Genomic DNA, 27,904 nt, shown 5'->3' with positions numbered 1-27,904 from the left:
GTAGCGGGATGCCTCCAGCTTTGTTCTTTTGGCTTAAGATTCACTTGGCAATGCAGGCTCTTTTTGGTTCCATATGAACTTTAAAGTCGTTTTTTCCAAGTCTGTGAAGAAAGTCATTGGTAGCTTGATGGGGATGGCATTGCATCTATAAATTACCTTGGGCAGTATGGCCATTTTCACGATATTGATTCTTCCTATCCATGAGCATGGAATGCTCTTCCATTTGTTTGTATCCTCTTTTATTTCGTTGAGCAGTGGTTTGTAGTTCTCCTTGAAGAGGTCCTTCACATCCCTTGTAAGTTGGATTCCTAGGTATTTTATTCTCTTTGAAGCAATTGTGAATGAGAGTTCATTCATGATTTGGCTCTCTGTTTGTCTGTTATTGGTGTATAAGAATGCTTGTGATTTTTGCACATTGATTTTGTATCCTGAGACTTTGCTGAAGTTGCTTATCAGCTTAAGGAGATTTTGGGCTGAGACAATGGGGTTTTCTAGATATACAATCATGTCATCTGCAAACAGGGACAATTTTACTTCCTCTTTTCCTAATCGAATACCCTTTATTTCTTTCTCCTGCCTGATTGCCCTGGCCAGAACTTCCAACACTATGTTGAATAGGAGTGGTGAGAGAGGGCATCCCTGTCTTGCGCCAGTTTTCAAAGGGAATGCTTCCAGTTTTTACCCATTCAGTATGATATTGGCTGTGGGTTTGTCATAGATAGCTCTTATTATTTTGAGATACATCCCATCAATACCTAATTTATTGAGAGTTTTTAGCATGAAGTGCTGCTGAATTTTGTCAAAGGCCTTTTCTGCATCTATTAAGATAATCATGTGGTTTTTGTCTTTGGTTCTGTTTATATGCTGGATTTTGCTGGACATATTGGTTGACACTGATTTCTTTGAGTCTTTTGAATATGTTGTTCTACTGCCTTTGGGCCTCTATTGATTCTGATGGAAACTCAGCGGTTAAATATGTTGTTGTTCTTCTGTATATGGGAGTTATTTTTCTCTTACTGCATTCAAGATTTTTAAATTGTTTTTGGCTTTTAGCAATTTAACTATGATGTGCAAATCTCTTTGTGTTTTTCTTACCTAGGTTTGTGGGGCCTCTTGAACCTGCTGATTAATGTTTTTCAGTATAGTTGGACAGTTTTCAGGGCATTATTTCTTCAAAAAATTTTTTTAACCTTTTTTCTGCTCTCCTCCCCTTCTGGACTCCTATTATATGTATGTTCGTATGCTTGATGTTGTCCCAGAGATCTCTGAGGCTCTGATCATTTTTCTCTAGCCTTTTTTCTCTGTGTTCTTCAGAAAGGATAATTTTTCTTTCTTTCTTTCTTTTCTTTTTGAGGTAGAGTTTTGCTCTTGTTGCCCACAGTGCAGTGGTGCTATCTTGGCTCACTGCAACCTCTGCCTCTTGGGTTCAAGTGATTCTCCTGACTCAGCCTCCCAAGTAGCTCGGATTACAGGTACCCGCCATCATGCCCGACTAATTTTTGTATTTTTAGTAGAGGTGGGGTTTCATCATTGTTGGCCAGGTTGGTCTCGAACTCCTGACCTCAGGTGATCCACCCGCCTCGGCCTCCCAAAGTGCAGGGATTACAGGCATGAGCCACCTTGCCTGGCTGCAGAAAGGATAATTTCTACTGGTCTATCTATCTCTATAGATGTGAGATGATAGACGGAAATAATCAGTAAGTTCAGATTCCTGCTGTTCTTATATGACATTTGGGTAGATTTCATGAATAGACCCTTTTTAGTTTTTTATTTGCTTTTGATTGATTTCCAGTCCTAAAACTCTTGTTTAAACAGTTTTGTACTTATTTTTGAAATGAAATGCTTCATGAATTTGCGTGTCATCCTTGTGCAGGGACCATGCTAATCTTCTCTGTATCGTTCCAATTTTAGTTCACGTGCTGCTGAAGTGAGCAAAACAACTTTATACTTTTATATTTGTTTTGGGGGGAGAGGATTTGTCCACCTTTTTAGGCTGCTCTAACTTGAAGTATCATCTCTGGTATGTTTATAGTTTTTTTTTAGTGTTTATATTTTGGAGTTTTAATTTTGTTTATTCAGTAGCTTGAGATAGGGATCTAACTTTGTTTTTCTTCCAAATGAATAGATAATTTACCAAACAACTTCTGGCTGACTGACTGCATCCCCAGCTTCAGTCTGTTTGTGTATATAATTTTTGGTTGAGACTAATGTTTGAGTATGTGTGTGTATGTTGGTGCAGCTGTGGAAGAAAATGAATGGCATGTAGGTCCTCAGAATAAAATGAATCACCTCAAAATGTTAAGATAAAATGGAAGCATCTGTATGCAATGGATGAGATTAATCTGTGGAAGACATCCCAGAGATGACCAGTGTTTAGACTGTTAATTGTGATACTGTTGTGTCTGACTTTAAGCCATTCATGACTCTACATACTTGATTTTTTACATACTGTCTACATCTTTTCCTGTATCTAATCTTAGTCCAACATTTTGATTTTAGCTTTTCTACTATTTTTGTACACTTGGCAACAACGTGGGGCCCTTATTTAAAAGAGCAAGTGCCTTATAAAAGAGACCCCAGAAAGATTCCTCACCCCTTTTACTATGTGAAGACACAGAAAAAGACAGCCATCTATGATCCAGGAAGCAGACCCTCACCAGACTCCAAATCTGCCAGTGTCTTGACTTTGCACTTCCAGCCTCTAGGACCATGAGTAACTAATTGCTGCCTATGGCATTTTGTTATAGCAGCTTGAACAGACTAAAACAATGACTTATGTATAAGGAAAATTAACTTTTGGCAAGTTGTTTTTATGGCAATGACCGCTCACTCAAGGATATTCACAGGTAATTGCAGAAGGAGCTAGGAACTCACCTCTGTCTGCAACAGTTCTGAAAAAAAATCTCTTAAACACCACAATTCAACAGGAGGATGTGTCCTGAAAGAGAAATGGGCTTCATTTTAGGTAGGTAAGTCAATCTCCATAGTAATTAGAGACAAAGTACATAAAGCACATTATATGACATAGGACTCAATAAATGGTAGTTATCAGTATCGTCATCATTATAATCATTATATGATTGTTGTTTTGTGATACAGCTAAAATTAAAAAAAAAATTTAAGGATACCAGCCACCCCTAAATGAAATGTTAGGGTGAAATTTGAGACTCTGACAAGCCAAGGCCCAGATAGAAACATAATGCAAGGTCCCCTTACATGGCACTACTATGCTGAGAGCTCGGCCCTGCCTGGAAGGGCCACCTACCTTATCAGTTGAACCTACCTTATCAGGTAGCACTGTAGTTAGCTACCTCATCCTGGGGAGTGTTTCTATGGTGTACAATAGGCCCGCTGAGAGAGTCTTTGATGCTATTTATTTGGGCTGAGATAGGTCTATGGCTGCCTACATGTGCAGCATTTCAGGGGTAGCACACAGGCTTTGAGATCTGGATCCAGCCCTACTCATGTCCTAGCTGAATGAGCTTAGCAAGTTGCTTTATCCCTCAGAGACTCAGGTCTCTTATCTATAAAACAGGGTTGATGATACTTTGCAGGGTTTTTGTGAAAATTGGAGATAATATGTAGGAAGCATTCAGTACACCCTAAGTGCTGTATAATGGTATTATTTAAACACTTCAACAGCATCCATTAATGACCCCTATCTTGGAGGTTTTCTTGAGGATTAAAAGAAAAAAATATGTAAAGTACCTAGTACATAATAGACCCTTAATAATTGGTAGACTATTATGTAAATTTCAAGGAATACAGTTATCGAATGGACTTCTTTAAGTGTAATTCTCAATTTGTAGTTAAGAGCTTGGGTCTTGGATCTAGAGCTAATTAGCTGTGTACTCTTAAGCAAATCACTCTGGGTCTCAGTTTCCTCACTCGAAAATTACATATTTGCACAAATGAGAAGCCAAGATGTCTCTTTTTATAAATTGAAAAGGAAACCTTTTACAATTAGCAAGGAAGGAGCTTTGGAATACTAGGGAACATTCAAGAAGCCTGGCTTAACACTACTAAGTTAGGGTCATTAAATTTTCAAAATGAATGAATTCATTACGAATAAGAGAGGAAGAAAAATATGCATAGCCGAGTTAATTCATTCAGATATATTAGCTGTGCACCTGAGTCTTGAAGAAATGTCTAGCTCTTCTGAGCTCCTCCAAACGGGATTTTTGATGGAGTCTTACATGTTTTGCTTTCTTCTCACATCAAAACATTCTACGTACTTTGAATTTAGATTCAGCCCTTCCTCCTGGTATTAAGGAAGCAGTGAATTCATCACCATCAACCTTCTTTCTATCAATATGAGAGACCTACCTGCTGTTTTTTTTATTTTTATAATAAGAAGGACATCTTTTTGCCAGCCAAAAGATTCAGCTTACCTTGAAAGAATCTTTCCTTTTAATTAAAAAGCTATTAATGACATGCTCTGCAAAACATTTCTTTGAGTTAAATATTGGTGTTTGTGGGGGAGGGGTGCGGGGAGAGGTTGGTGAATGAGAAAGTTCTGCTTTGGGGATTTTGATACAAAAACTATTAAGGGTTTACATAGTTGCCTTAGCCCTGCATATATTCTTCATGATTCATTTATTTGTTCTGGTATGCTCAGTGCCTGGTACATAGTACAGGTAGGTGCTAAAATGTTTGTCGAATTAGTAAATGAATAAGAGAAATGTCTTTTCATAGTCTCCAATAAGGAAAATAGCATAAATAATCTTGAATGTGTTGCTGGTGGATCCTATTTGAATACAATTTAACTGGGCAGGGCACGTGGACTTTGGGAAACTGGGTTTAGGAGCAGTCAGGGAAGGGAAGATGCTAGCTTAGTACCTGCTGGGACCTCTTCCTTCAGACAGAAAAAGGGATGGCATAGTGTGAGGAGGTTAACAACCCATTGCTGTGGGCTTAGCATTCAGTCTCCAGCCCGAGTAAGGCCTGTTGGCCTCCTCCAACCATAGTTGGGAATTGGGTGTGCATGTGTGGGGAGGATGGGTAGGAATGGCTGAGCCTTGCCTGAGTTATTGCAAAGAAGCAAAGGTTGCAAAAACAAAAATTAAAACAAAAATGTTGAAACTAAAAATGTGTTTATATGTGGTATGAAGCAAGTGAATGACCCTTACACTCGCATTTGGTACTTGATGCCACTCTTTAAGGATGATGACTTTTCATACTGAAGATGCCCCTTCCTTTCTAGAGGACCAAGAACTTCGCTTTATTCCTGCAGCATGCATTGCTCATGGCAGCATGAAAAAAACAGAGTCCTGAGTATGAAGTAGAAAAAAGAATAGACTAGAAGGCATGGATCACTTGGTAAGCTGTGGGGCTTTTGGCAAATTAACCTCTCTGGGGCTCTGTTAGAACATCTGTAAAGTGAGGCGTTTGGACTAGCTAATCTTTTTTATTCAGCAACATAAACTGGGCTGGGTGCTAGGCAGTAGGAGCTTGAGTTGAGTCACACAGAGTCCTGGTTCACATTCTGGCTGATATGAGTTGGAAGAGGAGTTAATTAAAAATACCAGCAGACACACAGGAGGGGATAATTCATTCTGTTTGCTAGGGTTTGGGAGCTGATATTTGAAAAGTAGGAATTCTCCAGAAATTTATTAATTTTGTCATCATTCATTCATTTATTCAACAAATGTTGACACTTTGGCAACTGTATACAAGGGTGCCTACTTTCTATGAAGAATGGGAAAGTAGTTATGAAGAAAGCAGACAAAATCTAGTTTCTTTCAGTTTAATCTAAGCTGAAGGTGCTAGGGGAGGTGGGGAAAAGGTACTATTAGTATTTAGCTTTGAATGAATATTTAATATTGTTTCATTTCACTCTCCCAGTATACTCACAAAGAAGGCAGTATCCTCACTTTACAGTGAGAAACCTGAGGCCTAAAGGAGTGAAATCATTCACTGAGCTCATACTAGTAAGTCATAAGGACTCAAGCCCACCCCTGCCTGTGTTCAGAGCTCCAGCATTTACCCATATTGCAATTTTATGGCAGAAGTGGCTTCCTAGGCCGCTGGGTGAGTGAACATTTGTTTCACCTTCCGAACACTCCTTCTTTGAGTAGCAGTGCACCTGTTTTCCTCTGGAAAGCTAAGCCCTCCCACTCTCAATTCAGTCCTATAAAGACAAGCTCTCATCCCTCCTACAGGTGTCAGAGGCGAGGTCATGATGTGGGCTTAATGTATCAGACCACATGTCCTTCTAGGCACAGTGATTGGCCCAACCAGTGATGGGCATATGACCAACCTGCACCAATTGGCATCAATTCCTGGACTTTTGCTGGAAATATTGAAAAAGAGTCTTGTTTTTTTCCCTGGGATTGTTAAACTGCAGACTGTAAGCCTAGAGTAGCTGATGTTCTCCAGAACGGGTGAGGGAGCCTGCCTGAAAATGAAGCTTATAGAGAAGTATATTAGTTCATTCTCACATTGCTATAAATAAATACCTAAGACTGGATCATTTGTAAGAAAAGAAGTTTAATTGGCTCATGGTTCTTCAGGCTGCACATTAAGCATAGCACCAGCATCAGCTTCTGGGGAGATCTCAGGAGGCTTCCAATCATGGGGGAAGGTGAAAGGAGAGCAGGCTTCTCTCATAGTTGGAGCCGGAGGAAGAGAGATAGAGAGTGGGGAGGGAGGTTTTGTTGTAGGACTTTTCCCTTAGTTCAGCTAAGAGCTGGGTTCTTGTCACATGGCCATGAGAGATCAGGCTTGCAGACGCTTTGAAGGGTGAGAATAAATGGAAATTATTGGGCAAAAGGGAAAAAAACCCCAACAGGGACCTTCTACAAAGCCAGAATCCTGCTAGTGTGCTTCCCACCTCGCAGACTGAATCCCACGTTCCGCCCAGGAAGAGGAGGGGCCAGGCTCCCTCCGGCTGCAAACAGCACGAACTTCCTGAGGCACTACCCCAGTGTGCACCACTCCCAGTGCGCAGGCCATTTGGAGTTTCTCTGGGGACCCCTTTATGCTTGGCTGTCTGGGTTTCATACACATTTAAATGGCCAGATCTCTCGAGAACTTGCTCACTATTTTGAGGACAGCACCAAGGGGACTGTGCCAAACAATTCATGAGAAATTTGCCCCCGTGATTTAAATCACTTCCTACCAGGCCCTACTGCTAACACTGGGGATTATAATTCAACATGAGATTTGGGCAGTGACACACATCCAAATCACATCAAGAGGAAAGCAGAATCAGAGCAACAATTTCCAGAAAACATGTTGGAGGCCTTGGATCTAATTTTGCCTGAAACGGGCACTTATTCCTGTGCTTTCAGTTCTGTGAGCTAATACATTATTCTTTTTCCTCTTAAGATAGTCTGGGTTATTATTACCTGCAACCAAGCGTCTGAAAGAATAAAGCCTCCAAGAGAGTGCAGAGAATGTTTATTTCTCTTTCTCCCTAGTGTATTCTTCACAGTACCTGCAAAAGTCTCTACCAACTTCACTTAAACTTTTCTTCTTGGAGGTAAACAGGACATGGTTTTTTGCTCTGCTGTGTCTCAGAACTCTGTCCCAGGGTCATATTTCTATATATGAGGTGATGCCAGGCTTCACATGCTCAAGTATGGACTGAGCAGCCTCCTTATTGAATGTTAACCAACATCTCTCCCTCTGTCCTCTCCAGGGCCTCTGTTATCCAGTTCTGGCTCCTTTTCTCACCATGCTCTGAGCCCAGACAAGCTCTGTCTAACACTGAGGATGTCATACTCAGAGTCTATATGACCTGCTCTATGGTGGCAGCAGGAATGAAGGCTGAGGATGACCAGAGGGGACAGCTTCTTCCCTGATCCTAGTTTCCAGTAATGTTTTTTCTAGACTCAGATTCCCAGAATCTCACCTCTGGATAGCCTGCCGGATGTAGGCTAATCTTTATAAGCTGAGAGTCAAAGGAGCCCTTACTATCTTTTTATTAGGAATGAGAGAGGTTGTTGGGTGCTGCATTTGACCTTACCTGGCCTCACCATCTGTCTCACTGCTGACATCTGGGACCCAGTCTGATTGTTCCATTTTTTCCCTTTAGAGTTCCATCCTCCAGGGTCATCAGAGCCCATTTATTCAAGGGAGTGGGGTGACTCTTCTGCTTCCTGTTCATGTTTCCTGACTGCTCCCAGGCAAACTAGCATCTGAATTGCTAGGTATACCATTGCTGTATGCTAACAGAGCAAAATGATAGGTGTTTTCACTTCCTTGGGTCTTTAAGTTTTGCCCAAGAAATGATCCACTTGGGGCAGTACCTTCTTTAAACTTATGGCCTATGGACTCCCAAACACATGATTCTCTGAGGCATTTGGCCCCCAACAACAAAGCACTGTTCAACTTGAGGACATGAATGAGTTAAACATGGGTCTCTATGACATTCTCTCCAACAACCATCTCTTTCCACCTTGATCCCTGCCTGTGTGGTCCTTGAACCAGGAATGAATTTTTCTCTTCTTGCTGTTGCAGGAGCATTCTCTGAGACCAGTCTCAACATTTGTTAAGAAAGAGCTTTGCAGGCCAGGCGTGGTGGCTCACGCCTATAATCCCAGTGCTTTGGGAGGCCAAGCCAGGTGGATCACGAGGTCAGGAGATCGAGACCATCCTCGCTAACACGGTGAAACCCTGTCTCTACTAAAAACACAAAAAATTAGCTGGGCATGGTGGTGTGTGCTGTAGTCCCAGCTGAGGCAGGAGAATCGCTTGCACCCAGGAGTTGGAGGTTACAGTGAGCTGAGATCGCACCACTGCCCTCCAGTCTGGGCGACAGAGCAAGACTCTGTCTCAAAAAAAAAAAAAAAAAACCTTTGTAAAACGCCATTGACAACAAATCCAATGACTGCTTGAGGACATGAGTCTGAGCTCTAGGGGGGCTCCCTGGCAGCATTTGGTCTTGACTAACACCTCCGAAATAAATTCACTCCAGAAGTCTGACATCACTTTGTAAGTGTGGAGCCATCCTTTTCAGAAATACTGTGTAGAGAGTAGCTTGCAGATGAAACTCCACAATGCCTGGGAGGGAAGTCTGAATGGAAGATCAGATTAAAAGAGGGTCAGTGAGTCCTAGAAAGAAGGAATCCTGCATGCTAGGCCATATTCTTTAGTAGGGCTTGATAATAGTGAGGGAGGACACAACTTTTTCTCTGCCCTCTTAATGTTGTGACTGAGACCTATGAATTAAACTGACAAAAGACAGATTAATAATGGAAAATCATTTAAATTTTATTTGATATTAATATTTGTATGTGGCACAGGAAGGGGGCCTTCATAGAAAAAAAGTGAAAACCTCAAGGAAGTGGTGAGACTTGGGGGCTTACAGTACCATCATAACAAAGGGCAATACATTGTGGGGAAGTGACTAGACAAAGAAAAGGAATTTGGGCTTCTAGGGGTGGCAAATTGAGGGGGAAAACCTGGGAAATATATGGGAGAACCAAATGGACAATAAGGGTTATTTCCGTAAGGTTTATTTGTGCAGACTCGTGTCAGAGTTGACTTCTCGTCTCCAGTGACAAGAATGTTTTCTTCTTACTAGTATTGGAAAGACAAATTTCTCACAGAAAATTTACACACTGCTTTTAGGCAGAAAGGAGGAGGGCAGAGAGCACTTCCTGCATTGGCTGTTTCTTAATTGCCTTCACCTGAAAATGGCATATTTTGGGATGGCATGTTCTAATCTTCAGTTCCAAGAATAGCATCCTGATACCTACCATGAAACAGGCTATGGGAAAAGCCTTTGTGTGGCCTGAAAGTTCTGTTATACTGGATCCCAAAACCGCATAATATTTAAGATGTTGTGCATCCTTCCTAAGTGAATTAGAAAGGATACAATAATTAGGTGGGTTTTCCTTTCCAACAGGCATTGTTGAAACTCCCTGAGACTAGTGACATAGCTCTGCCCCCTTGACTGGGGCAGAGGTCCAAGCCAGTGTGGGTAGCAGCCTGCTTGCAGAGAGGAACAAGGCTGCAGACTGGTGCCTCCACAGCGACACAGACTCAGGGTGAGAGGCAGCCCAGGCTCACTGTTGGCACATGTAAGACACATCCTGGTGATTCCCAGGAATATGTGGAGCAGAGGAGAAAAACTGGGAGAATTGAAATTCTTGACTGGGCAAATGGATGCTTAGGCCTAGGGAGTTTTGGATATCAATATTCATGTGATCACATTCGACTCACCCTGGGGAGGCTAAGGAGCATCCGGTCTCACGGTGGCTGGGGAGGGTGTCTTGTGAGGAACCTGTTAATTTTCCACAAAGTGTGAATTTGCACCAGTCTAAGATGCAAATCATTTCTCTCCTTGCCTTTCTCCTTTGCATCATTCTCAGTGCCCTGTCACTGGAGGGATGGTGGAAGGAGGGGAAAAGAACTGTGCTGAGCTCAGTTGCTCTTGGGAGGGGCCTGTCACAGTCAAAATAGGGAACCTCTACCAGGACTCTCAAGCCACAGGCGACAATAGACTTCTGGAAGTGTTTGGTAGCATAGCTTTAAGGACAGCAAGGAAAAGGACCCTGCAGTAAATGTCAGGGGAGCCCTAATTTATTTCTCTAAAGGCCCCAAAGCCCCCATTACTAACTTCTCTACCAAGGCCTAAAAAACCTCTATTAAAATGCAAATGGATTTGCTAAAGACTTTCCATTAAGCCGTTACTAACAATTAATGCCTTAGCTGCCCCTCCTTTTTTTAGGTAGGAATACCGTAGGGAGTTGGAACATAAGGCAGCTAAATTTTTCCTTTTTTTTGAGAAACAGCCTTGCTCTGTTGCCCGGGCTGAAGTGCAGTGGCAGGATCATAGCTCATTGCACCCTCAAACTCCTGAGCTCAAATGATTCTCCCACCTCCTGCCTCAGCCTCCCAGGTAGCTGGGACTACGAGCACACACCACCATGCAGGGCTTATTATTATTATTATTATTATTATTATTATTATTAGTAGTAGTAGTAGTAGTAGTAGTAGTAGTAGTAGTAGAGGCAGGGTCTTGCTGTGTTGCCCAGGCTGGTCTTGAACTCCTGGACTCAAGTCGCTTTCCCACCTCGGCATCCCAAAGCGCTGGGATTTACAGGCATGAGCCACTACGCCTGTCTGAGACATGGAAAAGAGATGAAGAGAGCCCTTCAGATAAATTTGACCAGTTTTCAGTTTTACTTGGGATTGAAATTGTCCGTGTTACTTAGCACCAGCCTTTCTCAAGGCATGACTGACCCACTTGAATCACACTTTCTCTTTGGAAATACCCATTTTCAAGAGCATTGGAGGTGCAAGCCACACATGACCAAGCTCTCTGTCCAAGAAAAGACCACCCTCACCATCCCCGCCCCCAACGCCTTCTTTTGGCGCCTTCAGATTAATGAGCTTTGTTTGGACGCTTCTCAGATGGGTTTCTTGGCTGCCCCAGCCAGCCTCCCTAATTGCATAATTTTTGCATTTTTTTGGGAGGGGGGGACGGAGTCTCGCTCTGTCGCCCAGGCTGGAGTGCAGTGGCGCGATCTCCGCTCACTGCAAGCTCCGCCTCCCGGGTTCACGCCATTTTCCGAGTAGCCGGGACTACAGGCGCCCACCAACACGCCCGGCTAATTTTTTTTGTATTTTTAGTAGAGACGGGGTTTCACCGTGTTAGCCAGAATGGTCTCGATCTCCTGACCTCGTGATCCGCCCGCCTCGGCCTCTCAAAAGTGCTGGGATTACAGGGGTAAGCCACTGCGCCCGGCCCCTAACTGCATGATTTTTAGTTTTAAACAGCTCTTCCTTCAGGAGGACCTTCGCATAGAGTCTCTGGCCTGCTAACCAATTGCAGCAGGCACTGTATTGTAGATACACTTCACTTTATAAACAATTAATATGAGATGTGTTGGTCTTTCAGCCTGGAATCATTTTCAGACTCAAATCTTATAAATTTAGACTCTCCTTTGAGTTGTCTGAGCCCCCTAAGTGGTTTCCATGCAGATTCATATCACCTAATGACGATCGGTGGAAATGCAGGGTGTATTTGTCAAAGTGCGGTTTAATCATTGGGGTAATGTTGAGTGTTTCTACGACTGGATGATTTCTGGAAGAAAAGTCCAGTATGTTTCAGACATTCCTAGCTGACATCTTTTTTTTTCTGATTTCAAGACATCTAAATTGATCCTCCAGTTGCCTCTTAATTTTACAGAGGCATGTAAAATGTTTCATGCTTAAAGCTGGCATATTAATTTTACATCAAATTTCTAATAGGGTTATTATGTGCTATATAACATTTTAGAGAACAGTGGAATCCCTTGGATGATCAATGTTAGGTTCATTTATGACGGTTTTATAGGGACAGAAGCATACTTTTGTGCTTTCCTATTGTAGACATTTCTAGTTATTTCACTGCAGATTGCTGGTCATGTCTGTAATTTACTCGATGCCAGTTTCTTGGCCAGTGCTCTACCCTCACTCCCTTTCCTTTACATTAGACTCTCCTGAATCTGGATGAATCTTGCTTTCTAGTGTTAAGGTGAAATTAGGGGCTTCCGAAATAATCACTCCAAATTGGAATTCCTTGAAATGTGTGAGTATGAGTACATGTTAGACAATGGAACCCAAGAAGCCAGTGGTTTTGCAGCCTTCTCAGTGTTATAGAGCATGAACAGATTCTTAAAATGCATCTCAACCCCCAGCCTTGGAAATTCATCTCTGTGCCCAGAGTCGCAGGCAGGGAGAAGGCTGTGGCTCATCTAGACTGCCACTTCTGGGTGGGTGGCATAGGCCTCCGCATCTGCTGCCTTACTGTCCCTGGGCTTCTATTGTTTTATTTGGCTTGGCTTTACCTATTCTTATTCGAAACAGCTGGTGGGTGTGTGCTTGCAAGAAGGAACAAACAAGCAGGCTTGGCTGAAACCTTAAAATGAAAATAAATCCATTCCCAAATGTGGGCTGTTTTCTGTTTTGCTTCTGACTTATTTTCTCATCATATGACCTCAACAGGGATCCATTTTTATAAGACAGGGACAGTAAGAATCCTTTGTTCATCTCTGAATCAGGTTGAGTCTTGAAGCTCCCTGGAAATATTGATGCCATCACTGAACATGTTAGCCCTGGGATTTCATGGCAGCTGGTAGCAGATATGAAATGGTGGAAGCTCTCTGGAAACGAAATTAAGGATTGATGTTTAGCAGTGCAGAAGAGTGCCAAAACAGGCCCTTCTTTTCCTTGAAGATTGGTTTGACACAAGGTGATTTTTATGGTGCCAGAAACCACATGCTAGGCTGTAATTGAGCATAATTATTGCTCTGCGTGCTGCAAAGTGCTGGACTTGAGGCATCCTACAGAATCCCATTAATTTCTTGATTGGACTCTGAAAAACGGTACACCCCACAAGGCCAGTGAGAGCTGTGTTTATCTGTCTGGTCTTCAAATGAAGAAGTCACTGGCTGTCCAGTTGGCCAATGTTTCCCCCTAACTCTGGGGCCTCCATCCTCAATCCAGGACTCCACTGTCAACACACTTGCTTAGAATTGTGCTATGGTATCGCGTCAGGCTTGCGGTATTTCCACATAGGAAAACCGAAATGGACAATGGAAGAATTCATATGAATAATTCAAACACACACCTAAAATATGCCCAGAGTACAAAATAAGCCATTTGTAATTATCTGGTTATTTCAAGTGAGATATTTGTAAAAAGGCCAAATTATTTGGGTAATTGCCTTTTCCTTTTGATTCAACATGTATAATGACCCAAACTTCATCTGTGTTACCTAGAAGTTCTCAGGGATGCAGGATTCTGCCTGTTTCCCCAACATGATGTAGTAGCCTGTGTGGGAATGTGACTGTCCGCTCCTAAATATCCTCCAAGCTTAGGTATATTTTCCGAAAGCAACTTAAGCGTGCTACAGTGGTTTCAATTGTTCATTGTTAAAATATCTTTCCAAAATGTTTGTGTCTGGTGTCCTGCCTTCATAAATACAATTTGTGGAGCAGAAGTTAATTTCTGCTGATTAAATTTGTCCAGCTCTTCCAGGATCTTTGTCTTGATCATTAAATCTCACTGTTCAGTCTGTCATTGTGGATGGAAATGAAAACTGGGATGAATGCTAACTGTCCCCAGGAGTTTTTTTGGAAGAGACATGTTTTAAACGATCAAGGCTAGATATTAGATTTTGTTTTCTCATGACTTCTCTTTTCTCTTAATAGAAACCATGCCAAATATCCAGTTAACTGAAGGTTTCTATTATGTGCATTCCAGTGAACTTAAATGTTGACAAATTTTAGGTGGTCTAGAAAAGTCAAATGGCTGTCGTGGCTCCAGTGTCTTCTACAACAGGGAATTTCCTGTTACTTTCCCAGGAAGCCTCACTTCTTACCACCTCTGGTAGAGATTAGGGAGGAATTTCTTCTTGTCAGCTTGCAAAGATTCCAGCCATGTCTGCCATGCTATGGATTCAATAGGCTACCAAATCATTTTTGTGGAAAACGTATTTGGAGTTCCAGCTCTGAATTTGAAAAACTGGGAACCCATCTCTGTCCAGCTTCTCCATGGGGATAGCAAGAAAAGATTCCAGTGTTTTCCCCATCATCCATGCCCCACCCCCATGCCCCACCTTGCATATTGCAGGACTGTACGTATACTGGTTGATCATGTCATGAAGGAGGCTGCTGGCCTCTTTATTTAGTGTCCAAGTCCACTTCCTCTGTAAGTATATGTGCTAGAAATCTTTTCCTCTAGCATAGTATTGGTGTTTAACACTATTTGTGGTGACTTTTATTTATTTATTTATTTATTTTGAGACGGAGTCTCTCTCTGTCACCCAGGCTGGAGTGCAGTGGCATGATCTCGACTCACTGCAACCTCTGCCTCCCAGGTTCAAGCCATTCTCCTGCCTCAGCCTCCTTTTGTAGCTGGGACTATGGGTGTGCACCACCACGTCCAGATAATTTATTTTTGTATTTTTAGTAGAGACGGGGTTTCATCGTGTTGGCCAGGATGGTCTCAATCTCTTGACTTCGTGATCCGCCTGCCCCAGCCTCCCAAAGTGCTGGGATTACAGGCATGAGCCACTGCGCCTGGCCCCGACTTTTATTATATAGCAGTTTCAAAATATTATGAAATCTAATTAATCAAAATTCTCCTTCATTCTCCAAGATTCTAGGTTCTGTTCCTTCTTTGGGAAAGACTAACGCAAACTAAGATAATTAAAAGAGAAGGAATAAAAATTGTTTCTGTCTGTATTTGTTTTCTATTGCTATTTCTATTTCATAACCAATTGCCACCACAAATTCAGCAGATTAAAACAAACATGCACTTATTACTCACAGTTTCCTTGGACCAAGATTCTGAGCACAGCCCCGGTCTTCTGTGCAGTGTCTTACAGGGAGGGCTCCAATCCAGGTGTTGGCTGGGGCTGGGGTCTCGTGTGAGGCTTGAGATCCTCTTCCAAGCTCCCATGGCAGAGTTCATTTCCTTGCAGCTGTGGAACTCATGGTGTTTGCCTCTTCAAGGCCAGCAGGAGTATCTTTGAAGCTTTAAGCCTCTCACCTCCAGATCCTCTTCTATGTGTTCACCTGATTAGGTCATGCCCTCCAGGGTTATTTTCCTTTTGATCATCTGAAAGTCACTGATGAGTGATCTTAATTACATCTGTAAAGATCCTTTCGTATTTTCCATTTAATACAACGTCATCGTAGCAATGACAATCATCATGTTTACAGGTCCCAGTCATACTGAAGGAGAAGAGATAATACAGGTCTTGTACACCAGGAGTTGGGAATGTTGGGGTTCATCTTAGAATTCTGCTGCCACACAGCTTTTAAATAGCACTGTTTTAAAAAATCGCTTTATAAAGAAGGCTGAGAATTTTAATAGTTATATATGGTGTCAAGTAGGTACAAGAACTTCTATTATAACATGATAAAGTTTTTCTGAAAACCCTCATATTCTGCAAGAGCACACACTAAAAATCCCAGGGTTATGGGAAAATCAAAGTTAAGGAAAGACCACTCAAAACCTAAACTACTTTGTAACCAGAGCACTAAAACGACAATAAGAATCCTAATAAAGCTATTAGCACAGTTTAAAGGACAGTTTAAACGCTCAATAAATAATGATATATTGTAGCATATATAGAATTCTACCTAACAGAGAAAAAACTGAGCATAGCTTAATGGTTGAGGAGTAAGAAAAGATGGAGACTGCTAAGTGCAGCAGTAATGGAAAATGTGCAAAGAGTGGGGAAGCCTCATCACGGGCATGTTACTAAACTAAGCCCAGAGAAAAATATACGGTGAAGAAACACTGCATATAGAATCGTGTCCCTTTGCAGATTATACATTCAGCTGTTTTAGCATATGTTGTGGTCAGCTGCTGTTCATCAGTTGCAAAAACTTTAATTTCTTGGAAACCCTTGAATATTAACATGACTCCACATTATACTGACCTGGTTCCTTTGTTTACCAATAGCGTATGAGCTAATTTGTATTACAGAAACCCATGTTGTACCTAAAGAGATTTCACATAATTAAAATTTCTCTTCTACTGTTATAGTGTTATAACACTTTATGTTGAATAGTCTATGATTTCTTCTCCAGTTTTTTTTTATTTTTATTTTTTTAGATGGAGTCTCACTCTGTTGCCCAGTTTGGAGTGCAGTGGTGTGATCTTGGCTCACTGCAACCTCTGCCTCTTGGGTTCAAGTGATTCTCCTGTCTCAGCCCCTCCAGTAGAGGGGATTACAGGCACCTGCCACCATGCCTGGCTAATTTTTATATTTTTAGTAGAGACGAGGTTTTGCCACATTGGCCAGGCTGGTCTGGAACGCCTGACCTCAGGTGATACATTCACCTCAGCCTCCCAAAGTGCTGGGATTACAGGTGTGAGTCATCGTGCCCGGCCCAGTTATTGTTTTTAATGTGGCTTTTATTCTATCAAAGTATACATACACATAGTCAAATAGTTTTACAAGACTTGTTACAAATGATAGTAGTCCTGTGTATCCACCACCATTTTCCTGCTCCCTGGGGCAACCATTTCAACTATTTTAGTTGATTCTTTTGGTATCTATCTCCGTATCTCTACATGCTTATATTGCTGTTTCTTGGTGGTTTTTTGTTTGTTTGTTTGTTTTTTTGCAGTTTGAGCCATTATCTATTGACTGTCTATTAGAGAAGATGAAGATTTAGCTCATGTTCACTCTTCTGTCTGGTACCTAAAACATTACCCCCTCACCACTCATTCTTCCATCCTTCTGATAGAATTCTATTGTTTTTGTTTGGGCTACATGTAGTACTGGCGTTGGTACTGCTATATAGATGCAAATCATAACCAGCCGGTGAGGTTGCCAGTGGTTATTTTTTCTTCCTTGCCCAACATCTTGCATTACCTAGAATTATTATAAATAGCTTAATTTTGTTTTATTTCCATGTACATATGAATACAACCCTAAACTTTCCTCCATGTAGATAAATCTCTGGCTTTATTTGTTTTTTGTCCTATGTTTCATGTGTTTAAAGTTTGCTTTGTCCATTAAAGGAGAAGAGGCTGTGGATTAAATTAAGCAATTGATGATGTCAGTCTTTTCCCATCGAACTCTTGTGACTGACTAGGTGATATGTTGCATGGTTCATGTATGTTTATTTAATTGCAGTCACTTTTTTCCAACACAAATTTGAAGTAACTTGCTATTTAATTATCACAAGCTTAGCCTTTAGAAGGATTTACCCAATGTAAAAATCACAAAGAAATTACTACAGTAGAAGCTACAGGAGATGGTAATATTCCCAGGATGCTGGGAAGTTAGCACTACCCTCACATTTCCCAATTTCCTATTTTGTCCTTTTGTTTTAAACCCGTTTTAAAAACCCACTGGTTGCAGAGAGGTGAGAAATATTTGTCCAAGGTCACAGGTAGATGGAAGCATGAGGTGATGAAGAACAGTAAACTCTGGCCCATCTGCCAAATCTACCTGGGAGCCTGTTTTTGTACTGCCAGAGAACTAAGAAGGGTTTTTACATTTTTAAAAAATTGCAAAAAACAAAACAAAAGCAAAACCCTCCAAATGAAGACATGCGCCTTTATGTGGTCACAAAGCCTGAAATATTTACTACTTAGTTGACCCTTTACAGAAAAAGTTTGTTGACTCCTACTTAAGAGCTCAGGCTCTAGAGTCAGACAGACCTGGGTTTGGATTCTAGTGAGACCTAGGCAAATCACTAATGTCTTTCAGTCTCAGTTTCCTCATCTGTAAAATGGGATCAATGTGAGGATTGAATGAAGTTGGGTTGCAGAGTCCTCCTCACAGAGCCTGCTAAGTGCTCAACATAGAAGCTTGTCTATTTGTATTGTTTTTATGGGAGCAAAGTCTCCTGATACTTTCTAGAGCAGGCTACTCCCTGCCCTGGCTTGATCTCCAGAGGTGTCATCATCTTCGTGTATTGAAGGTGCCATGGCCTTTCTCCTCCCCCTGCTCCCAGCTATAATCAGGCAGTCACTTTGGCCCTAGCACCTAATCAGAAAATTTGGCTATTTCACATCCAAACACTCTGTGCTTCTCAGACAATTCTGTGAAACGTATATATTTTCATTAAGAGTTGATAATAAACTCTAGCACTGAAAGTTTTTCCAGATTCATGACTGATGACAATGTGATAGGGAGCTGAGTGGCTCCAGTCGCCAGCTCAGGCGAGAATCTGCTTGGGGCAATTGCAGAGCCTCCCAGCAGCGCATTCCAAAACTCTTTAGTTTCACTGCCTGCCCAGAGCCATCTGGAGACAGCCGCCTCCTCCAGGCATGATTTGCAGAGTAAACAGACTGGGCATTTGGCAACTTTCTATTTCCTTCTTCTTGTAGTGCTGCTCTGCAGGCAGAGTATCCTGGCAGAAGGCAAGCTGTGATCCAGAAGGCTTGGAAATGTGGTCTTTATTTTTATGCATTTCAGTGGTAGCAAAAGATGAAATCTGTGAATTCTTTCTTCCTTGCTTTTCCTTTTTTTTTGGTTTCTTTGTCTTTCTCTAAAATTTGCCAACATTCTGAAATCTGAGTTTCTTAAATTCTTGAAGGCAGGGTAGAGAGGGTCCCTTTCGAGTCTGTTCCAGGAGCTGAGATGTGACAAGAGCTGAGAGAAGCCAGAGGGGCCAAGATCCCCACTGCTGGACAGCTAGATGTTTGGGGGATGGGCAGCTATTGCCCTGCCCTGGGAGCACTGCAGCTTTAGCAGAAGCAGGATGTGCCCTCACTCGTGTACTCCAGCTGCAGCCTAGCCTCTGTAGGAAGTCAACGCCTGGCACTAGGTCCTGAACTATTTGGAAGTGTGCTCCCCCCGTCTGCCAAAGCGGGAAGGACTGGGCAGATTGTAGGGAGCTCTGCCTACTCACTAGTGGGAAACAGAGCCACTTGGACAGGAAGTCAGAGGCAAATAGGAGTGTGTGTTGCGAAGAATGTCAGTGGCCACACACATTTTGGGAGGGAGCCTAGCACCAAGTACTAGGATGAAGATGGCAATTGCCAATTTTTGCCCATGTGTGCACAGTATCCGCTCAGAGAAGCTTTGGGAAGTGGAGCTTAGTGATCCCCAGCCAAGGAGATAAGAGTCTGAGTGTGGGGTGTCATAAAGTTCTGGTTTAAGAGGGGATTGTATTATTGGGGGAGGAGTGTGCCTGGGTGGGGCTTGTGGGCTGTGCAAACAGTCTGGGACCCCTCCCTCCTCCAGGAATGGGACTACTTGCGTCAACTTTACCTCCATCTGTGAGGCCAACCCAGATGATGGAATGTATGTTTGGCCTTGACCTTTGCTAATTGATAAATTTTGTTCACAGACAACCCAGAAGTGTTTTTAAGGAGTTTAGAGTAATGGAAACTAATTGGAATTTGGGGGTCAATTAGATGTGTCCCTTTTTTTAAATCCAAAAACTTAGCTTATTTTTCAGAAAGGTATTTCAATGCATATTTTTTCTTCTTCCTATTAGATTTTCATTCATACGTGTGCCAAGTCACACAGCCCTAAAGTGTCAAGATAGTTAACAGTCTACCTTTGCCTTTACTTTCTGCAGATTAGAGGAGAAGGGAGAGGATTTACGTTTTTGGTCTCCCTAGCAAAACCTTGGCTCTGCCTTTAGGAAGTCAGTGAACAGAATGAAAATGGGAGAGCCTTTTATTGTTCCATCCAGAAAGAGCATCAAGGACAACGGATACAGGGTGAGACCATGAAGCATTGGCAAAAGAAGGCAGCAAAACCTGGAAGCTGGTTTTGCCTGTCAAAGAGGGCCACCATCTTGCTTTGGGGAATCCTAGCATTTCCTTCTCTCAAACGTTATAAGACCCTGTACTAGACCCCACTTTTGTGTTTAGCTTAGCCATCTCTGGGCTATCCTGGCTTACCTTTTTCCTTCCCAAGTCCCTTCTACTGAGGGGCTGAGGGCTGATGCTAAATAGAAAGGGGCAGAGTTAATAGAGCAAATGTCCTCAACTTTAAAATTGAACAACCCTTCCTCATTCTCATATCCTTTCATCCCCTCTCCCATGCAAATTCTGTCTCTTTCACAGCCTGCTGGAAGGGTCATGTGTTTTCTCTTGCCCATATACTCTTGGTTTTTTTGTTTGTTTGTTTTTGTTTTTTAATGTTTCTTCCATCAAGAGGAGAGGATTTCTCACTTAGCCTAAAATGTGAATGGTTGATAGCTGTGCCCTAGAAGTCTTGGAACAGAAAGATAGATGTTTAGAAATTAACCTCACCTTCCCTCAATGTTGACATTCCTAGAGCTGTTCCTGTTTTTCACAGCAGTGATATTGGAATTAATTGAGGGAGTTGCAAAGGGGAATATTTGCTGGACTCCTTTGTACTGAACTAGCCTTATGATTTACTTCTGTGAAATGTAAGGACATGTTTGTTTTTTTGATGCAGAATTAAATTGCTTTTTTTTTTTTTGAGACAGGGTCTCCCTCTGTGTTGGCTAATATTGAGTGTCAACTTGATTGGATTGAAGGATGCAAAGTATTGTTCCTGGGTGTGTCTGTGAGGGTGATGCCAAAGGAGATTAACATTTGAGTCAGTGGACTGGGAGAGGCAGACCCACCCTCAATCTACGTGGGCACCATCTAATCAGCTGCCAGCGTGGCTAGGATAAAGCAGGCAGAAGAAGGTGGAAGAGGTGAACTTGCTGAGTCTTCCAGCCTCCATCTTTCTCCTCTGCTGGATGCTTCTTGCCCTTGAACATCAGACCCCAAGTTCTTTAGCTTTTGGACTCCTGGACTTACACCAGTGGTTTGTCAGGGGCTCTCAGGCCTTCATTCACAGACTGAAGTCTGCACTGTCAGCTTTCCTACTTTTGAGGTTGTGGGACTCATACTGATCCACCACTTGCTTCCTTGCTCCTCAACTCACAGACAGCCTATTGTGGGACTTTACCTTGTGATCGTGTGAGTCAACTCTCCTTAATAAACTCCCTTTCATATATACATACATCCTATTAGTTGTGTCCCTCTAGAGAACCCTGACCAATACATCCTCTGTTGCCCAGGCTGAGGTGCAGTGGTGTGATCATAGCTCACTGCAGCCTCGACTTCCTGGGCTCAAGCAATCTTCCCACCTCAGCCTCCTGAGTAGCTGAGATTATAGGCATGCGCCACCACACCCAGCTAATTTTTAAAAATCTTCTGTAGAGAGAGGGTCTCACTGTGTTCCCCAGGCTGGTCTCACACTTCTGGCCTTGAGTCATTCTCCCACCTCAGTCTTCCAAACTCTGGGATTACGAGCCACCGCATCCAGCCTTAAATTGTCTTAAATCATAGAGCATAGCAAACCAAAGACACTTTTATAGAATGAATGGAGTAAACCACAACTCTTACACATTTTTCTTGGGGCTCTCAAACTCTCTAAAACGGACACTAAATCATCTGGGGTGCTTGTTAAACCAAAGATGGCTAGGGCCCAGGATTTTGCGTTTCTAGCAAGTTCCTAGGTTTTGCTGATGCTGTGATCAGAAGATGAAACTTTGAGAACTAGAGCATTAAAAAGGTTATGGAGTCTCAATCGTGATTTCTTTTCTCAACAAATCCCATGAAGTGCTTTGTTCTCTTGAGTGCATCTGAAAATATTCCCAGAGGACCATCTTTTCCTTTCATATATGTGAGAAATAATTTAGGTACCAAACTGAACATTAGCATGGCCGACTTTGCAGCTGCTCTCCAGAATGTGGCTGCTTGGGTCTGCCTTCTTGGAGACCTGGCTGGCAAATGGACCCTACTAGCAGGAGGGCTTCTAGAGGCTTAAGGAAGGGATGGTGTCCTTGTTCCCTTCCCTGTCATTGATTGGATTTCCTGGGAATTCCTGCCATTTTCTTCCTTGTCATGCTCAAAGCAACTTTCTTTATCCGGAACCGGCTTAGGGGAAGGTGGGGCCGGCAGGAGGAGAATGAGGATTTGGTCCCTGCCAAAGGTTCTGGAGTGGGATTTTTTAAACATAATTGGTTGCTTTCAGACTGTATTCTTCATGCTTCACTCTTTTAGTGGCCAGTGAGAAAATACAAAGCTCAAACCACCTTAACTAGAAAAAACAAAATGCACGGGCTCAGGTAACTGGAAAGGTCAGAGGAAGTCTAGCTAGCTTCAGGCACAGCTGGATCCAAAAGCTCCTAACCTATTTTCAAATGAGAGTTCTCTGTACTTCCCAGATTGATTTCTGTACATTTTGGCACTACACCTACCGTTTGAGCGTCCACTGTGAGTGAAGAATTGTTATGGGTGCTAGGAAGAGAGGTTCCACGTACCAAAAGAAACCTGAAAAAAAACAGGAAAGAAAATGCTTTTTTATGCTTGTTCCTTTATCATAGGTGCTTTTACCTCCTAATTCTTGACTGTTCAATACCTGTAAATGTTTCATTGCCCACAACCCATGAAACGTTCCCAGATTTCCCAGTTAGTAAGGTCTCAGTCTCTGAATACCACCAGCGGTTTACTTGTGAGAGGTGGTGGAGATTAACAGCTGAGTGTCTCTGCTCTAGTGGCCACTGCCTGGCACTTGCTAACTGTCTGGCTTCGAGCAATAACTTCATCTCTCTGTGCCTTAGTTTTCTCATCATAAAATGAAGATAATAAGTTTCCACCTCCCAGAGTTGTTGTGAGAGTAACAAAACCATGGATGTAAAAGTGCTAAGGTGGTGTCTGTCACAGAGAAAATCCTCAACAAATGCTTCCTTTTATTAATTTTTCCTCTGTGCCATTCCCCATTTTGTACTTTGTATTATTGTTTCTGGTAAAAAGAACCCCATTTTCCCCCTTTTTACAGGCTAGGCCCCCTTGGCTACAAAAACGTCCCGGCCCACAACTTGTAGAAGATGTTGTTGACACCGTGATGCCTGAAACTCTCCTGATCGCCAGCTATACCATGACTCCAATGTGGTTCAGAGGAGAGCTTGTTGATGGATACTGCTGGCTTGTACCTCACATTTTCCTTGTTTTCCACCACCTCTAATTTCTTTCCACAGTAACCAGCAGCTCATGGTGAACAGCTTTAGTGGACTGCCAGCATTTACTGACAACCATTAAGGTATTAAAACCTTGAGGAGTCCAACCATCCCAGTCTTCTTGGCACTGGTAGATTTTTTAAATGCTTCCAAATTCTCATATCCATATGTCAAAACATGGATTTTTATATTATACCTCACATTTGATTACAAGAAAGGCAAATTCTTTTTTTTTTTTTTTTTTTTTTTTTTGAGACTGAGTCTTGCTCTGTTGCCCAGACTGGAATGCAGTGGTGCAATCTCAGCTCACTGCAAGCTCCACCTCCCAGGTTCATGCTACTCTCCTGCCTCAGCCTCCCGAGTAGCTGGGACTACAGGCACCCACCACCGTGCCTGCGAGTTTTTTGTATAGTAGAGACGGGGTTTCACCCATGTTAGCCAGGATGGTCTCGATCTGTTGACCTCGTGATCCGCCGACCTTGTGATCCGCCTGCCTCAGCCTCCCAAAGTGCTGAGATTACAGGCATGAGCCACTGAGCCCAACCCAAGAAAGGGAAATTCTTATGCCTCCTCAAGAATTTATGCTCAAATCCTGGTTTGAGAAACACTATCTTAAAAAAATAACATCTTACTCTGTGGAAATATTTGACTTGCTGATTATTGCTGTTAAAGAGAAATTTTCCTTTTTTTTTTAATTTTTGAGATGGAGTCTTGCTCTGCTGCCCAGGCTGGAGTGCAGGGAAGAAATCTCAGCTCACTGCAACCTCTGCCTCCCGGGTTCAAGAGATTCTCCTGCATCAGCCTCCTGAGTAGCTGGGATTACAGGCACCTGCCACCATACCTAGCTAAATTTGTATTTTCGGTAGAGACGGGGTTTTACCATGTTGGCCAGGCTGGTCTTGAACTCGTGACCTCAAGTGATCCACCCTCCTCAGCCTTCCAAAGTGCTGGGATTATAGGCATGAGCCACCGTGCCCAGCCGAGAAGTTTTCTTATTATAATTAGTAAAGGACAGAAATGTTAAGATTATCTTTGAAATGAAAACACAAAGTGTTTCTCTATCAGGAGGACCGATAGAGATACACACTATCACTAGGAGAAAATACATATAGCGGTGAAGAGAATTCCAAAGCATTTGCTGGGAAACACGAAAGAAACGGAAGCAAGCAATTATTGAATAAACGGAAGCAGGCAATTATTGAATGAAAGGGACAGTTAAGGATTCAGAATGGACTCAACCTGGACATCCTTTTTGAGAACTCAAAAAAAAAAAAAAAAGCAAGGAACTGAATTGAGAGCCTTCTTTCATCAGCACCATTCACTCCAGCTTTGTGTGAATACTGGATTTCTGCACGGTGAATTTTAAGCCTCTATGACACACACATTTATTATTTATGCATAGTTTCTATCTCTTCAACTAGACAAAATTTTCAAGGACAGGTTTCTGTATTTTGTTCAAACCAAACAAGGCTCTTCCTTTAATTTCGTGTACGTGATAAATTGAGATTGTCGATTTTAAAGCGACATCAACATCTCATAGGGTCCAAGGATCTTTTCAGATTACGTGTTTTCAGATAGAACTTGAGGCGCAAAGATGGAAAGACAGAGAAATGAGACGTATGTAAAGGATTTGGCAGAAGGAATGAATTAGTGCTGCAGTCTGCTTTGAAGGATCATATCTAGGAATGAAGAAGAATGCATTTACTTATAGAGAAGGAGCAGTATAAACATTGCGCTTCACAGACAGTATTTTTACCTCTAAATTAGTTAAAAGACTAAAACTTCGTTAAAGTCAGGCAGTACGGAGGACGGTCAAGAGGAAATCCATCATTTCCACCTCTTTCTTCTTGGTCAGTGGGATGCAGTACTTGAGAAACTCCAAGTCTAGCCTAGGGATTCTCAACATTGGCTGCACATTACCACCAGCTAGGGGGGTTTCTAAATCAGGGATCAGGGGCCGGGCTTGGTGGCTCACGCCTATAATCTCAACACTTTGGGAGGCTGAGGTGGGCAGATCACTTGAGCCCAGGAGTTCGAGATCAGCCTGTTCAACATAGTGAAACCCAGTCTCTACTAAAAATACAAAAATTAGCTGGGCATGGTTGTGCACATCTGTAATCCCAGCTACTCAGGAGGCTGAGGAAGAAGAATTGCTTGAACTTGGAGGTGGAGGTTGCAGTGAGCCAAGGTCATGCCACTGCACTCTAGCCTGGGCGACAGAGAGAGACTGTCAGGCATGTGGTGTGTTGGGAATCTGGGGCCCATAGTGCAGTGTGGCTTCTGCATGTATGTTGAGGAGCCTCCAAAACAACTCTTGCCAATGTCCCCGTAAGCTCCTTATAGCAGGATTCTAGGGACACTTTTAAGGCCTTAACCCAGGAGTTGGCAACCTTCTTCTGTAATGGGCCCGATAGTAAATATCCTAGATTTGCAGCTATCTGGTCTCTGTTGCAACTCCTCGGTGTTGCCACGGTAGCTCGAAAGCAGCTACAGAGGATACATAAATGAAGAAGCATGGCTGTGTTCCCATAAGATGGCACACGTGGATGCTGAAATTCAAATTTCATATGCTTTTCAAGTTAGAAAATATTACCCCTCTCTTCATTTTTTTCAGTCACTTAAAAATGTAAAGAACATTCTTAGCTGTGGGTCATACAAAAACATGTGGCATGTGGCAGGCTGGACTTGACCAGTAGGCCATACTGATCCCTGATTGATTGATTGATTTGAGACAGTCTCTCTCTGTCACCCAGGCTAGAGTGCAGTGGCATGACCTTGGCTCACTGCAACCTCCACCTCCGAGTTCAAGCAATTCTTCTTCCTCAGCCTCCTGAGTAGCTGGGATTACAGATGTGCACAACCATGCCCAGCTAATTTTTGTATTTTTAGTAGAGACTGGGTTTCACTATGTTGAACAGGCTGATCTCGAACTCCTGGGCTCAAGTGATCTGCCCACCTCAGCCTCCCAAAGTGTTGAGATTATAGGCGTGAGCCACCAAGCCCGGCCCCTGATCCCTGATTTAGAAACCCCCCTAGCTGGTGGTAATGTGCAGCCAATGTTGAGAATCCCTAGGCTAGACTTGGAGTTTCTCGAGCCATAGGCCTAAGTTATCTTTGCATCCCCACATGGTAGGTGGGTGGTTGATCAAGGTTGAATGGATTAATCTTTATAGGTCCCCAGCATCCCCATGCCATGTCAATATTATTGACGTGATTAATAATCCGAGATTACTAGGGAGCAGGGCAGGTTATGATTGGTAAAGAGGAGAGACCAAGCAGCAGCAGGTGCTGGAGGGCTCACAGGAGGCAGAGGTGTGGGAGGGGCTGTGGTAGCCATAGGGGACTCCACTCAGACCTTGCTTCAAGAGAACCTGCTGTGAGGAGGGTAGCTGGTCGACAGTCATTAGCTACTGCACCTTTGGACCCGCCAGGGTTCACACAGAGGCCACGCTTTCCCCGGCTGTTCCCAGCTAATACTAAGCATGGCAGGGGCTGAGAGCCGGGCCGTTTCTGCCCATTGCAAGACCTTCTGCTGGGCTGTCTCTACCCTGGGGCTCTGCACCAGCCTGGCTGAGGCTTTCTCAGAGCTTCACTGCAGTGTGGGGCTCCTTCCACCCCTTTCTTCCTTCCCTCTCTCGGTTCGCAGCTGTCAGACCTGCACTGTGGTCTGAAGCCATTCCCCAGGTACACCAGCTCCCTCTCCTCTTTATCCTTCACAGGGATTTCTTCCAGTAAATCTCTTCTTGGAGGACTTGGACTGACACAGGGACACTCAGGGGGGAAGACAGGGAAAAGTAGATAGATCTCACTTTGTCTCCTGTTTGGGATTTCTTTTTTAAAAAAATTATTTTTCCATTTTTTTCTTATTTCTCTGAAGACAGAATGAACAGGTTAGCAATAGCCATTCTAATTTTAATGGAATTGTTTTCATTTATTATCATTATTGTTATTATTATTATTATTTTATTTTCAGGCAAGGTCTCACTCTGTCTGCACCCAGGGTGGAGTGCAGTGGCGTGATCATGGCTCACTGAAGCCTTGACCTCATGGGCTCAAGAAATTCTCCCACCTCAGCCTCTCAAGTAGCTGGGACTACAGGCATATACCACAATACCGGACTAATTTTTTTTTTTTTTTTTTTTTTTTTGTAGAGACCGGGACTTACTACATTGCCCAGGCTGGTGTCAAACTCCTAGGCCCAAGCAATTCTTCTGCCTTGGCCTCCCAAAATGCTGGGATTACATGCATGCGCCACTGTGCCCAGCTTATTCTGATTTTAATGGAATTGATGAAAGAATTGCAGTCAAGTGTGAAATTTCCTCCTGAACTCACAGGTATTCTCGACTTGAGACTGGCAACTCCTTAGGGAAATTTTACATTGTGCTCATAGCTTCAAGTAAAAATGAATCCTTCTTTCACTTGTTTGTGCTAATGGTTGTGCAGTTGCCATAGCACTGAGACATTTGAGAGGCCTTCAGGTGGGAGGCCTGGGAGCTACA

At 42.8% G+C, this 27,904-nt stretch overlaps 1 protein-coding gene and 1 non-coding gene across 6 annotated transcripts in view; one reads left to right on the top strand and one right to left on the bottom strand.

Annotated features, from left to right (window-relative positions):
* SLC35F5 (solute carrier family 35 member F5) overlaps nucleotides 1–27,670 on the top strand; it is a 125,099-nt gene extending 97,429 nt beyond the window's left edge. Inside the window, exons 17-20 of one of the 5 annotated variants that reach the window (XR_009211914.1) lie at nucleotides 2,847–2,965; nucleotides 5,204–5,319; nucleotides 23,228–23,488; nucleotides 27,557–27,654. The gene's annotated coding sequence lies outside the window, so the exon portion shown is untranslated. Of the gene's footprint in view, nucleotides 1–2,846; nucleotides 2,970–5,203; nucleotides 5,320–19,994; nucleotides 20,014–23,227; nucleotides 23,489–27,556 lie in introns of those variants that run through there. The other 4 variants (XR_009211912.1, XR_009211915.1, XR_009211919.1 and 1 more) reach the window with 4 other exon arrangements.
* On the bottom strand, nucleotides 1,829–1,935 carry LOC116463057 (U6 spliceosomal RNA). The gene has a single exon (XR_004246530.1). It is a non-coding gene; the product is annotated as a U6 spliceosomal RNA (small nuclear RNA).
* Nucleotides 27,671–27,904: the final 234 nt, after the last annotated feature.

This window comes from Hylobates moloch, unplaced genomic scaffold (assembly GCF_009828535.3).
Source record: "Hylobates moloch isolate HMO894 unplaced genomic scaffold, HMol_V3 SCAFFOLD_24, whole genome shotgun sequence".
Classification (NCBI taxonomy): domain Eukaryota; kingdom Metazoa; phylum Chordata; class Mammalia; order Primates; family Hylobatidae; genus Hylobates; species Hylobates moloch.
This window is presented reverse-complemented; position numbering and strand designations above follow the sequence as displayed.